Source organism: Hemicordylus capensis, chromosome 2, assembly GCF_027244095.1.
Source record: "Hemicordylus capensis ecotype Gifberg chromosome 2, rHemCap1.1.pri, whole genome shotgun sequence".
Classification (NCBI taxonomy): Eukaryota; Metazoa; Chordata; class Lepidosauria; order Squamata; family Cordylidae; genus Hemicordylus; species Hemicordylus capensis.
This window is the reverse complement of record NC_069658.1, coordinates 198,487,047-198,500,682: the sequence shown is the minus strand read 5'-3', so window position 1 is coordinate 198,500,682 and position 13,636 is coordinate 198,487,047. Positions and strand designations below refer to the sequence as shown.

At 48.4% G+C, this 13,636-nt stretch overlaps 1 protein-coding gene across 25 annotated transcripts in view; it reads right to left on the bottom strand.

Moving 5' to 3' along the window:
- RARG (retinoic acid receptor gamma) overlaps positions 1 to 13,636 on the bottom strand; it is a 328,355-nt gene that overhangs the window by 149,704 nt on the left and 165,015 nt on the right. The window contains exon 1 of one of the 25 annotated variants that reach the window (XM_053294847.1): positions 12,405 to 12,553. The exons of 23 other annotated variants lie outside the window; for them this stretch is intronic. The gene's annotated coding sequence lies outside the window, so the exon portion shown is untranslated. Of the gene's footprint in view, positions 1 to 12,095; positions 12,162 to 12,404; positions 12,554 to 13,636 lie in introns of those variants that run through there. One more of the 25 variants, XM_053294854.1, reaches the window with a different exon arrangement.

The window sequence follows — 13,636 nt, the reverse complement described above, 5'->3', positions numbered from 1 at the left end:
GGGCAGCCAGGGGAGAGAGGTGGGGCCGCAGCTGGATTCTAGAACCACCACTGCCTGCCTGGAGGGGGGAGGAGGAGGAGAAGAGAACCAGGATACTTTTAAGCCCATGTCATGAGAAGTGGGGGGGGGGCGTGGTGGTGGTGGTGGGGGAAATCCCTGAAACATAGTGTATGTTTGGGTGAGTGAGTGAGTGAGAGAGAGAGAGTGTGTGTGTGTGTGTGTGTGTGTGTGTGTGTGTGTGTGTGTGTGTGTGACAGAGGGACAACACAAGGCAAATCTTCACACATACGTATCTCAGGGCAGTATAAATAACTCTTCAATTCTCCATGCCCTCACCTTGGCACAACAGAGGCCATTACAGTGATCTCTCTCTCTCTCTCTCTCTCTCTCTCTCTCTCTCTCTCTCTCTCTCTCTCACACACACACACACACACCACAAATAAAAGAAAAGAAAAACCTTCTCTTCGCATACGTGATCACTCTGTCCCCTGGTTTTAACGCTGATGTTCAACTCTGGCACAACCAAGCACGCCCACAGTGTGCAAGAGTGCTTCTGTGACTAGAGGCATTTGCAGTGATAAGGGGGAAGCATCGTCATATGGGCCAGGGGCTCTCCAACCTGGGATCCCAGGAGTTGTTGGACTATAACTCCCATTATCCCCAGCCACGATGGCCAAAGGCTGATGGGAATTGTAGTCCAACAACATCTGGAGACCTCAGTTGGAGAACCCCTGATATAGGCCAACAATTACTATGGCTTCCACACCATCTTCCTCCTCCGTAATGACAAGTAAGCCCTCAGGTGAAATTATAACTCCCTGGGCTGGAAACGTAGACATGTCCTATGGCAACATGTATACCACCAATGCTATCTCATGATTGGTCAAGTCCATAAGTCCTTTGTGAGAGCCACAGGTGGAAGGACACAAAAGTGTTGTCACTTGGGGATTAAGAAAGGCTTTTGCTACTACGAAGTGGCCACATGGGTGCACATTAAGAGCAGGAGAGCTCCACCACCTAGCAGGAGGGACCAGAGCCAGTCTCTCTCTAGCACAGACATCTCTGTGAGACCTCTTTCTTGCTAATTGAGAGGCCTTCTTTCACCTTGACCGCACATCCAGTTCAAACACAGTTACTAACATGAAGACACGAGTGTAAATGAGTTACTGTCATGCAATAATAAACATAGGTGAGAGCCTCCGAGGCTGACGGATACAAAGAAGTTCCCTTTCACAGAAGTTGGCTGCTCTGCCAGAATGAAGATGCTTCCAAGCGTCAGCCTTCGCCAGCGACTGCAGTGCTTTTATGAGTGACAGGTACAGGTGAAACTCGGAAAATTAGAATATCGTGCAAAAGTCCATTAATTTCAGTAATGCAAATTAAAAGGTGAAACTGATATATGAGACAGACGCATTACATGCAAAGCGAGATAAGTCAAGCCTTAATTTGTTATAATTGTGATGATCATGGCGTACAGCTCATGAAAACCCCAAATCCACAATCTCAGAAAATTAGAATATTACATGGAACCAAGAAGACAAGGATTGAAGAATAGAACAATATCGGACCTCTGAAAAGTATAAGCATGCATATGTATTCAGTACTTGGTTTGGGCCCCTTTTGCAGCAATTACTGCCTCAATGCGGCGTGGCATGGATGCTATCAGCCTGTGGCACTGATGAGGTATTATGGAAGACCAGGATGCTTCATTAGCGGCCTTCAGCAATTCTGCATTGTTTGGTCTCATGTATCTCATCCTTCTCTTGGCAATGCCCCATAGATTCTCTATGGGGTCAGGTCAGGCGAGTTTGCTGGCCAATCAAGCACAGTACACTGTATACTTTTCAGAGGTCCGATATTGTTCTATTCTTTAATCCTTGTCTTCTTGGTTCCATGTAATATTCTAATTTTCTGAGATTGTGGATTTGGGGTTTTCATGAGCTGTACGCCATGATCATCACAATTATAACAAATTAAGGCTTGACTTTTCTCGCTTTGCATGTAATGCGTCTGTCTCATATATCAGTTTCACCTTTTAATTTGCATTACTGAAATTAATGGACTTTTGCACAATATTCTAATTTTCCGAGTTTCACCTGTACTCTGAAAGCATTTCTGCAGTACAGACTTAAAACTGTTTTCAGTCCCATTTAATGAACATGCTTCCCAACTGAGGGGCTCTGTAAGGGCAGTTACGCAAAGGATATCGGAATCTCTGGCAAAGACTTCTCAATACCCTTTCAGAACTACACTACCCAAGGTTCTTTGGGGAGAGCTCTGGCTATTCAATCTCTTTCAAAGCCGGCTAAACTTGAGGGATAAGTCCTGACTTGCTAGACACCCAAAGGCCTGCCATCAAGCATGGTGATCCCAGCACAGATCACTGCTAGTTCAGACATACTAGCAGGATTAGCTCAGGGGTAACAGCAACAGTGATACAAAGCCAGAATTTGCAACAAGCCTTTCAAACCCACCCATGATCACCAGCATCTCTTCTATGATGTTCTCCTTGTGCCCTGTAACACCAAAGTCACAAAGCCAGCACGTTGCTTAGTGACACAGCTGTTGCACTGGAAGAGGGAAGACAGACATAATATAAAAAGAGAACTCACAGAGCATCCATCAGCTGCAGGGTAGAGCTAGCTTCCCCAGCGACGAAAACGGATGTCCACAACAGCAAACTGAAGGCTGGCTCAGCCATCAATTTCCCCCTCATGTTCATGGTTCAAGCAGACTGACTGCTTTACTGTTTATCTTTATCATTTCGGTATTATCATTATAAGTGCCCCATGAACATAAATGTATCTCTGTTCATTTGTTGCCTTTTTTTAAAAAGGGGGCAACTTTTTTAAAAGCGCAAAACTGCTCCAGGGACTGAAAGGGGAGGTTTCTTGATGACATCAAAAGGAACTAGCCAATCAGCAAAGTGAACAGCCAGCTTCCACATCACTTGAAGAATGTGTATTTCAAACTCAAGCCTGGAACAGGCTTCCAGAGCAGCCCTACTGCTCTAAAAAAGTTCTTCTGTCTTAACAGAAAAAATCTGAAAGGTTGCTTTCTACCCCCTGACCCCCAAGGTTGGCTCTACCCCTTCTTTGGGGGGCCTTTTTTGTCTACACAGTCTGGAAGTGTCTCTACAAGTATTAGCCACAGAATAGGGGCCCCGAGAAGAAGATGTACTGAACTATCCATGGCAAAGGGATGGTCTAGGATGCAAAGCGCCAGTTGCCTCTGTGCTTTAGGGTATGCTCTCAAATCAAGCAGCTCCCATCTCACCCTCTTCATGCTTTAGTGCACAGCCAGAAGCAAAGAAAGGCAGTTCAGACAAGTATAATTAGGGTAGGACAAGTGTCGACAAGTGTACTGCCTTAGTTCAGGAGCTGTGCACACTCCCGTTTTGTGATCACATCAAAGGGAAACAGCACGGTCAAAGGGGGAGGGAGGAAGTGATGGTCTGGGTGCGAGGAGCTGGCCCTGGGTTGGATGCTGCTGCCCTACTCAACTCTCATACCAGCACTTTGCTTAGGTAGGAGGAATCGCCTTTGGACCCAGCTCCTCTCTCCCAGATGATCACTTCCTTCCCCTCCAACCCTGCTGTTCCCTTCACATGCGATCACAAAACAGGAGAGCACACAGCAACTAAACAAGGGTAGGTGTCCTACCCTAACTATTCTTGTCTGAACTGCCTTACTATCAGCAAAAAGGTACAGAGTTGACATTCTGATATTTTTAGACCTGCATTACATTTCCCCCCATAGGAAGCTGCCTTCTATTGACTCAGATCATTGGTCCATTTGGGTTAGTATTGTCTACAACTGACTAGCAGTGGCTCTCCAAGCTTTTAGACAGGAATCTTTCCCAGCCGTATTCAGAGATGCTAAGAACTGAACCGGGGACCTCCTACATGCAAAGCAGGTGTTCAGCGACTGAGCTGCAGACCATATAAGCTTTTAATTTCTCATATTTGCTATGGCTTGTGACCCACCAAGTTTGTCCAAGACACATATGAGTAGTCACACATTCAGAGGCCAGCTTTCCATGGTGGAAAAGATATCTTTTATTGTAGATGTGCAGTGCTACAATCGCCTATTTGGACCATGCCACCTGTGCTGATCCTCAAAGACTGTGCTGCTAATACAAACAGTAATCAGAATAGGGAAAGGCAGTTTGCCTGTGGTGAGGGTACTAGGTATGCACATGCAGCACACTCAACACCTCACAAAATCTGGCACCTAGAAGTACTTCTAGTGAAGTTCCAGGTCATGATCAGTGGGCCCAAGAAGCAACAGTCTTGCTGAAGCTAGAGCAGGTCCAGGTCTGGTCAGTGCCTGTATAGGAGAGTGTCTGGGAATCCCATGTATGCCACCATGATGGAAGAAAGGAGGGATATTAAATAAATAAAGGCCAGTTCACACACACCCTTTTGTCCTAGACTGAAACTCAACACAGCTTGATTTTTCTTAATGGATTTGTATATGCTAGGACAGTCCCAAGACTCCCTGCAACTGTGTCTATATTAGGAACACTAGTCCTTTCCCCACATCATATGTTTGATGTGTAATGCCACCAGTGGCCTGGTTCACAACATCATTTGAATCTAGGCTTAAAATCAGTAACGAACACTGGCATGGATTGGATTCACACAATCATACTAAGGCAGGAATCTCATATGCACCTGACAATGGTAATCTTGGCATAGGTTCACACAATCATGCTAATGTCGGTTACCAATTTTAAACCTAGATTCAAACAACTGTGTGAACCAGGCCAATGCCAACAGCAGCTGAATCAAGACTAATGCAAAAGGTCAACTGGTTAATTTCATCTGGGGGAGGGGGGCAGGGAGAGAATAAATTGTTTTGTCAGGACCAAAATATATTGGTCCTGAATCTGAGCCGAACAATTGCTCTGCATCTCTGTCCACTCACCTGACAAGTGATAGATCTCATTGCCCGTTTTGCTTTCAAGCGCTCCCTTTCTCCCATCCCCATCAACAAAGTAGTCCAAACCTACACTTTGTCTTAACCTGTAATACACCACATAACCCAGTTTTGTCTCTCTCTCTCTACCCAAGGTATGTCCTTGGCCCTTCCACAAAATATGGATGTCCCACCCCAAGACAAAGGGGCAATTCACATGACTGCATGGGCGGGCAGGGGGGCAGGGAGGCAGGGTTCAACCTACCTTCCCCCAATCAACTTCAATTTCGATAGCACACAAGCAGCGCGCCCACATGACCTACGCTGCCAAGAGCAGCGTGGATCACTATCTGCGCTGCTCCAGGCAGCGCAGATCAACAGATATCCCACAAGGCACAAGGATACCCCACAAGGCACAGCAAGATGAGCACAGTGCCTTGGGGGATTCCCCCATCAGATGGGTGCTCTAGGCGCCCGTCTCTGAGGGCTGTCCTTAGAGAGCCCTGGCAGGGTGCGGGGCACAGGGCAACTCAGCCAGTGCGGGGCTCCCTACCAGTTAATTCTAATGGGGGTTAAAAGAGTGGGGCCAGGGCCAGTCGCCCTGCTTGCCATGCCCTAAGGACAGCCCTGCATTTCTGTATCTCCTTGGGCTGCATGGAGCCCGAGGAGACACATGATCCAGGCAGCCAGGTTAATGGAGCACTTTCTCCTTTAACCTTGGCTAAGAGCCGGGCTTGGGAGCGGGATTAGGCTAGGCAGGAATGCCAGGATCCATGCGGATCCCGGAGCTCCACGTGAACAGCCTAGCCCAGGCCAAGCTAGGCTGCCCTAGCCTGGGCTAGTTTGCTCATGAGAACAGCCTCAATGAATGTTAACAGTAGTTGTATTGTGTGGGCAAATGGCAGCTCTGCCCTTCCAGTGTCGTAGCCTGGGTCTGCATTCAGTCAATTCCAGGTCAAAAAACAGGGCACTCTCGAGTACTACAACCATTTGTTTTCCTACAACCTGGAGGGACATATTTATTCTGAGGTCCATTTCCCACAGAGTGGGTTGATGCTTTTGGATACAACCATATTCCATGCAGTGCCATTCACTATGACGCCAGTGAACACTCCCCTCTGGGTGAGCCACAGCTAGGAATGGGACACGAGATCGGGCATTCAAGGCTAAACCAATGCCATTTCCTGTCTTTCTATTTCTGGCACATGTCCGGTTGGTCCTGTTCATGAACTCCCTGCCTACCTGGCCTTTCTATTAAGACCTGGCGGTTTTGCACAGGCCAGATTGAAAAACGACCCTGGGAGATGGACTGTGGGCAGTGTACCCCCCACAGTTAAGAAGGCAGAAACATCCCTGCTTACCAGAATTCAGCTGACCACAATTCTTCCCAGAATGCAGGAGAACTCAGCAGTCTAACTGCCAGGGCTTGAATTATGAGGGAAAGGTAGGAAGGGACCCCTTACATTTGCAGGACTCCCCTATTGTTAGCCAAATCATGCCCCTCCAGCAGCCTCTTAAAAACAGTCACTAAGGGGGTCAGTGTGAAGGGAACCAGTCCCCTTTGCCCCCCCCTCTCTCTCACACACACACACACACTCAAGTACTGCATAGCTTTTCTTTCCGTAATATAAAGAGAGAAACAAAAAAGATGGGAAAAGATTCCACACACACACCCCAATATAAAGACAGAAACAAAATAGATATGTTTAGCAGAATAGCATATATTCATAGTAGGAGTAGTAGCAGCAGCATCTCACCTAGTTTGACCCATAGTTTGACTATATTCAGGGTAGTGGGGTTTAGATATACCATCAGCTTCATATTCAAGGGCAATAATCTTCACTATTTTTTAAGCAGAGGCCACTTGGGCAAAAAAAAAAAAAAAAAAGTTCAATGTGCAGCTATTTCCCACTGCACTGACCTCTACACCGTACTGCACTTTTCTCAGTGATGGGAGGGCCCTTTAAGAGAGATGGGGTACTCTCTTAAGAGTTCTGTGGGGAACTCATTGGGAAGCACTACACTTCCCAGCACTCTTCACACACCCTCCAAGATGCTGCAGGGGCTCAAGAGGGCTCAGTTTCTCCACCCTGGCAAAGAACAGCCCTGTATTGTGGGAATGGTCACCACACAGTGCCAGGAGGACCGTGCAGAGTATTCTGCTTTGGCTGAAGCTTTGCACAGGCTGAAATATTATTATTGTTGTTGTTGTTTACACAGTCAGACAGGTGTTATTGACTGCTTTGTTTTGTCCAGACATCAAGTCCTTCCCAAGGACCTGGGATGCCAGAATTTTATTATCAACAACTGATTTTCGGCCCGTTAAATAATGGGCGCTAGTAAGCGCTCCGGGCCCCCTGCCGCCATTCCCCCTTCTGCTGCCAGCCTCCATGCCACGGCCGGTCTCCCCGGCCGGGCAGGGGCCCCAAAGTCTCCCCCCTGCCTGGCTTTGGTGGCGCCGCCAGGCCTCGGCGGCTGCTCTGCCACCACCTCAGCCGGCTTCCCCCACCGCCTCTTCCCCCCGCCCGGCTACGGCGGCGCAGCCAGGCTTCAGCCATGGCTCTGCCGCTGCCTCGGCTGCGCCGCATCCTCTGGCCGAGGCGGCAGCTCTGCCGCCGCCTGGGCCAGCTTCCCCTGCCACCTCTTCCCCCCGCCCAGCTTCGCGGCGGCCACTTCTCCTCAGCCGCCACTTCTCCTCCCGGCCATCATGGCCGCCTGGTCCCAGCGGTCGTGTCTCCCTCGGCGTGTTCTGGGCATGCGCGGAGCGCATGCCCAGAACAGCCGAGGGAGGCACGGACACACGCCTGGGTGTCCACGGACGGACACCAAGGCTTTTATTAGAGAGGATGTTGTTGCTGTTATTAGAGATATCGTTGCAGAATTTAGGCTGTTCCCAGTAAAGTTGCTTTTTGTAATTGGCTGATGGTGATTTCTGTGGCCCCTATGGTGTTGAGGTGCTCTTCAAGTTGTTTTGGAATTGAACCTAGGGCACCAATTACCACTGGGATTATTTTGGTCTTCTTCTGCCACAGCCTTTCAATTTCAATTTGTAGATCTTTGTATTTGGTGATTTTTTCTATTTCTTTTTCTTCTATTCTGCTATCCCCTGGTATTGCTATGTCGATTATTTTCACTTGTTTTTCTTTCTTCTCGACTACAGTTATATCTGGTGTATTGTGTGGCAGATGTTTGTCTGTTTGTAGTCGCAAGTCCCATAATATTTTTGCATTTTCATTTTCTACCACTTTTTCAATCATCATCATCATCATCATCATCATCATCATCATCAATTAGGGAATCACACTTAGGGTTGATGAGAGCCACCACTGGTTCCCAGGTCTTGCCAAGTGTTTTGATTTCCCCAACCTAATGAAGGAGGCACCTCAGCTACTTGTACCTGAACAGGCAGACAACGAGGTGATGCACACGACCAGTACGGGGTGGGGAGGGTTGGCAGGGGGAAGGGAGGGTTGAACCTACCTTCCCCCCAGACGTCCGACAATCTCTTTGGCATGCCATTGTGTGCCCACACAATCCATGCTGCTCCAAGCAGCACAGATCACTGGAGACCGAGAAAACAAGTCTTGGCCTCCAAGAATCCCAAAATTTACCATGCAAGCAGTGAGTGTGGTGCTTTGGGGCATTCCCAGGTGCTCTATGTGCCCGCCTGTGTATGTGCTCGGGCTGCGTGTAGCCCAAGCACTCACATGACCCTGGACCATCCCTCTTACAGGGAACACTCACTGCCCTGGACCTGGGGTTGAGGGCACATTCACGCCCTCTAATCCTGGTTAAGGGCTGGGTCAAAAAGTCAGGCTAGCAGGGATGGGAGTGCTGGGATCAGGTGCGATCCTGACGCTCCACACAAGCAGGAGCTGCTGGGCTGCCATAGCTTGGGTTGGGCTGCTTGTGTGAATAGCCTCAATGACACCCAGTGGTCAACTCAGAACCTTTGGGGATGTAATTGCAACATCTAATCCTTTGGCCAACATTCTCCCATTTTTTCTACTAGACCTCAGTTCCCTGTGAATGGCATAAGAGTGACAAGGAATGTATGAAGCAACAGAGGGATGGTGAATCATTTCAGCTAAGACAACGATACACTCCCCTGTGCTCCTCCAGTAACACCTGACATGTTTTGTTCACAGCAGTGAGAGAAAGGGCAGGGCAAGTCCACGTAAACAACCTTGGCACATCGTTTTCTGGGAACAGGGAACACTTCCGGGAAGCATCTTCCCACTCAAAGCCCAGAGCGCTAAGATTCCCCACACCTAATAAAACTTTCGATTACAGCCTCTCCACCAGCCAGGAGATTGCAGAGATCACACCTGGTATCCCTATCCACACCTAGGTTCACACATGCAGAAACAGGAGGGAGCCAGCATCCAGGATGCTGCTACCAACTGAGGATGGATTCAGCTTGCTGCCCCGTTCAGTGTCAATGGGAGAGAAGAGCTGGATAAACTTTATTTTGGCTAGCTTCTTTTCTTTTCTTTTGCAGGGGTGGGGGGGTAGGGAGCAGCAAAGGCTGGTAAGAAGGAAAATATTCCAAAAGATCAGCAAGGAAAAGGGGCCCAAGGAAAGGACAGCGATATGCAGGGCTCTCCATGCTAAGTAAACCCAAATTCAGCAAGCAAAATTATGCAAATCAAGCACATTTGCATGCACTGCTTATTTTGCGTGGAGTCCAAAGAGACGTCCAGCAGAGAGAACAGAAAGTCATGGCAGCAATACAGAGGGGCTGTACAGAGGTATAATAGCCTGCTTTTTGACCATTGTCACTCCTCCAGGTTGAAGCTTCATTGAATGCTGCCCACACATCTCCATTGTCTAGAACCCCAAGGGCCAGAAACCTGTCTTATTTATTATCATTTTAAATGAAGGTTTGGGTTCTCAGGACACCCAATTTCATGAAAATGAAGCAAGCCCCCTGACTTGCTGAATACACATGGGCCTTCTACTTATACAATACCTAATGGACTTCCAAAAAATGATTTAGGAACATAGGAAGCTGCCATATACTGAGTCAGACCATTGGTCTATCTAGCTCAGTATTGTCTTCACAGGCTGGCAGCGGCTTCTCCAGGGTTGCAGGCAGGAATCTCTCTCAGCCCTATCTTGGAGAAGCTGCCAGGGAGGGAACTTGAAACCTTCTGCTCTTCCCAGAGCAGCTCCATCCCCTGAGGGGAATATCTTACAGTGCTCACACTTCTAGTCTCCCATTCATATGCATTCACACTTCTAGTCTCCCATTCTCCCTGCTTAGCTAAGGGGACAAGTCATGCTTGCTACCACAAGACCAGCTCTCCTGTCTCTTATGGGACCTATCTTATGAGACCTATGACACCTCTCTCTTAGGGGAGCCAAGAATTGCCATACCCTTAAACTAGTCATTTCTCTTCTTGGTAACCACCTGGGAGCTGTCCCCCTATCATCTTTAGCAGAGGCATCTCAAAACACAGAGGCAACGCATCACACCCAGCCTTCAGAAGTAGGTCAGAGCAATCCCCGTTGGGCAAATGGAGAAACAGAGGCCCTCAATGACTCAGTGAGAGTCACATGGAGAAGCAGGAGGCTAGACAGAACTGAGGCGTCATGGCTCCTTAACTAGCCTCTAGGAACACAATCCCTAGCCTGCATTCCACTGACCTGTGGAGAGAAACCAGGAATCACGCTGCTCATTACACTTCCAAGGAATGCACACTGTGGTAATAGAAGCTAGCGTCCCGCTGTCAAGTCCTTTAGGCAGGGTGTGGGCACCTGTTAGTGCAGAGGGCCTGACTGGAATTCCGTGAGCCAAGGGCCACAGTTAAAACAAGCACATTTCACAGTTGCACACTCTTCCGATCATTTCGTTTGCTCACACGGCAAAATAATAAAAACGACAAGTTCCAGACATGCTGCATTTGCCTGTAGAGCAGCTGGTATCAGACTGTATTTTTAAAAGTGAGAGCCAGCGTGGTGTAGTGGTTAGAGTGCTGGACTAGGACCGGGGAGACCCAGGTTCAAATCCCCATTCAGCCATGATACTAGCGGGGTGCCTCTGGGTCAGTCACTTCTCTCTCAGCCTGACCTACTTCACAGGGTTGTTGTGAGAAGAAACCTACGGACGTAGTACCCCGCTCTGGGCTCCTTGGAGGAAGAGCGGGATACAAAATGTAAATAAATTAAATAAATAAAAAATAATAAAAACAGGTTTCTTTGGAAGCTTATCAGGTATTTCTCAGTGAGAAGAAGGATAATGGCAGACAACCTTCTGCAATGCACAGGCACAGGTGAGTACTGAGTGTGTTCTACATCCCTCTCTCCATCCATGTGGAGATATGGTTAAGGCCCGACAGGCCTTGTTGGAGCTCTGAGGAACTGAGAGCGCACTCTAGAAGATCTCCCAGAATCCTCTGCAATGTGCAGGGTCCCTTGAAAAGAAAATCAACAGGGAAAGCGTTCCCTTGGAGGGAGGACGTGAAAAACACCACTTAGTATCCCACAGCATTCCTCTTCAGAGCTGATAATGCAGCCCTAAACTTCAGTCAGGTTTTGACAGGTTCAGATCCTACGAATATAAGATGCTGCCTTATAGTGAGTCAAACTATTCATCCATCTAGTTCAGTATTGTCTACACCAGGAATTCTCAATGTTGGGTCCCCAGATGTTATTGGACTTCAACTCCCATAATCCCCAAACAAAGGCCACTGGGGCTGAAGATTATGGGAATTGAAGTCCAATAACATCTGAGGACCCAATGTTGAGAATTCCTGGTCTACACTGACTGGCAGCAGTTCTCCAGGATTTCAGGCAGGAGTCTTGCTCAGCCCTACCTGGAGATGCTGCCAGGGATTGAACCTGGGACCTTCTGCATGCAAAGCAGCAGCTCTAGCACTGAGCTACAGCCCCATCATGGATTTACATCATGAGATCCAGAGATGGGTACAGATGCTGGGTGGGAATTATGCATTCAACTTTTACTAGCCAGAATTCTGATTGTTTCTCATATTTGCTGTCATATTTTCCTTATTCAACACTGACCACCACCATTCCTACTAGTGAACACTTTAGCACCTACAGAGTGCTATGTGCTGTACAGTACACAAAAATAGGTACACTGCCCCCGCTCAGAGAGTTTGCAGCATAACCAAGGACTAATAGTAGGCTGAATAAATTGCAGCTTCTGCTCACAGTGAATGATTCAGATGATCCAAGAAGGGAGACACCACAACCAGAAGAGGAAAACCAGCCACCACAAGAAAAGAAGTTGTGAGCATCAGGCCTTGGAGAGACACAACAAACGTGAAAAGAGAGACAGGGAGAGAATAAGGCTAGATAAATATGTTTTTAAAAATAGATGGAAGAGGTAAGTGATCATGAGGGTTAGAAAGGTCTCAAATGAAAACTAAAACATCAACGAGAGCCTGAGTGCCAAACAAAAAGTGCCATGCCCATGGGACAATATTTTTGCCCTTTAAGGGAAAATTAGGCTTCACATACCTGTAGCCAAGGGGAAGTGACTGAGAAGTGGGCAGGTCAAACATTAAGTGCCAATGTGGACAGCAGTTGGGCTTAAACCAGAGAGAGGTAGGGTCAAATCCCCACTCAGTCATGAAGCTCACAGGAGGACCTTCAGCCAGTAAGCATCTCTCCAGGCTGTGATGAGGATAAAAAGGTGTAGGGGAGGACTATAAATGTTGTCCTGAACTAAGTGAGGTCACAAAGGTGGGGAAAGTGATATTCTCCCTATGTTTATGAGGTAGGCAACACTAGGTCACAAGATAATAAGCACATCAGTCAGAACAATCTGGAGCTAAACCAGCCATCAAAATTACTAGCCCACCCGGACACACCGAGCAGTTTTAGTTCTTTGTGGCCCAGATTTTTTAAAAAGTGACAGCCAACTTCCTGACTAAGGCTGCACATGCACAGCAGGAAGAAGCACCTGTGTTGCAGAAGGCTTCCTGACTATCTCAGCACCAGTGATGGGGAGGAGGGCAATATTTTGCTGATCTTCCCTTGTAAGTACTGTGCCTCACCTGAAAACATGTCCCTGAGGGCTGTTACATCTCTCAGGGACATATCTGGCAGGGGTGAGCAACTCACCCATGAGGCAAGGTGAGGCAAATGCCTCGGGCAGCACCTGCACCTTGGAGCCGTGAATGCAGGCATCCCGCCCCACTTCCCAATGCTTTCAGGCATCATTTCACCTGCCTGCACCTGCCACCACCATTTCCCAGCTCCATGCTACCCCGTTGCCCTCTGCACCTACTAGCCTGGCCCAGCCCCCTGATGTTGACGTGGGCATCAGGGGGTTGAGCCAGCCCTGCCTCTTTCCCCAGCATATGCCGCCCTTCCCCATCCCCTGGTTGCCTTACCTTCTGGGCACACCAGGGAGGAGTTTTAAATAATGAATGACTGGCGGAGGCAGCACAAGGGTGGCTGCTGTTGCTGTCGCTTTGCTAGCTGGATGGCTTTCTCTTGCCCTCTCCCCCACCCCCCATGCACAAGCCTGTTGATGGAAGGCACAGGGGGCAGGGGGAGAGCGAGAGAGAAAGCCAGCCAGCAAAAGTGGCAGGCAAGAGAGATGCTTCTAAGCATGAAGCAGCGACTTCTCTTGCTGCCACTTTGCTGGATGGCTTTCTCTCTCGCTCTCTTCCCCCAGCGCCTTCCATCTTGTGTGCTTGGGGAAGAGAGCATCTTCATGCTCAGAAGCATCTGCCTCAGGCTAC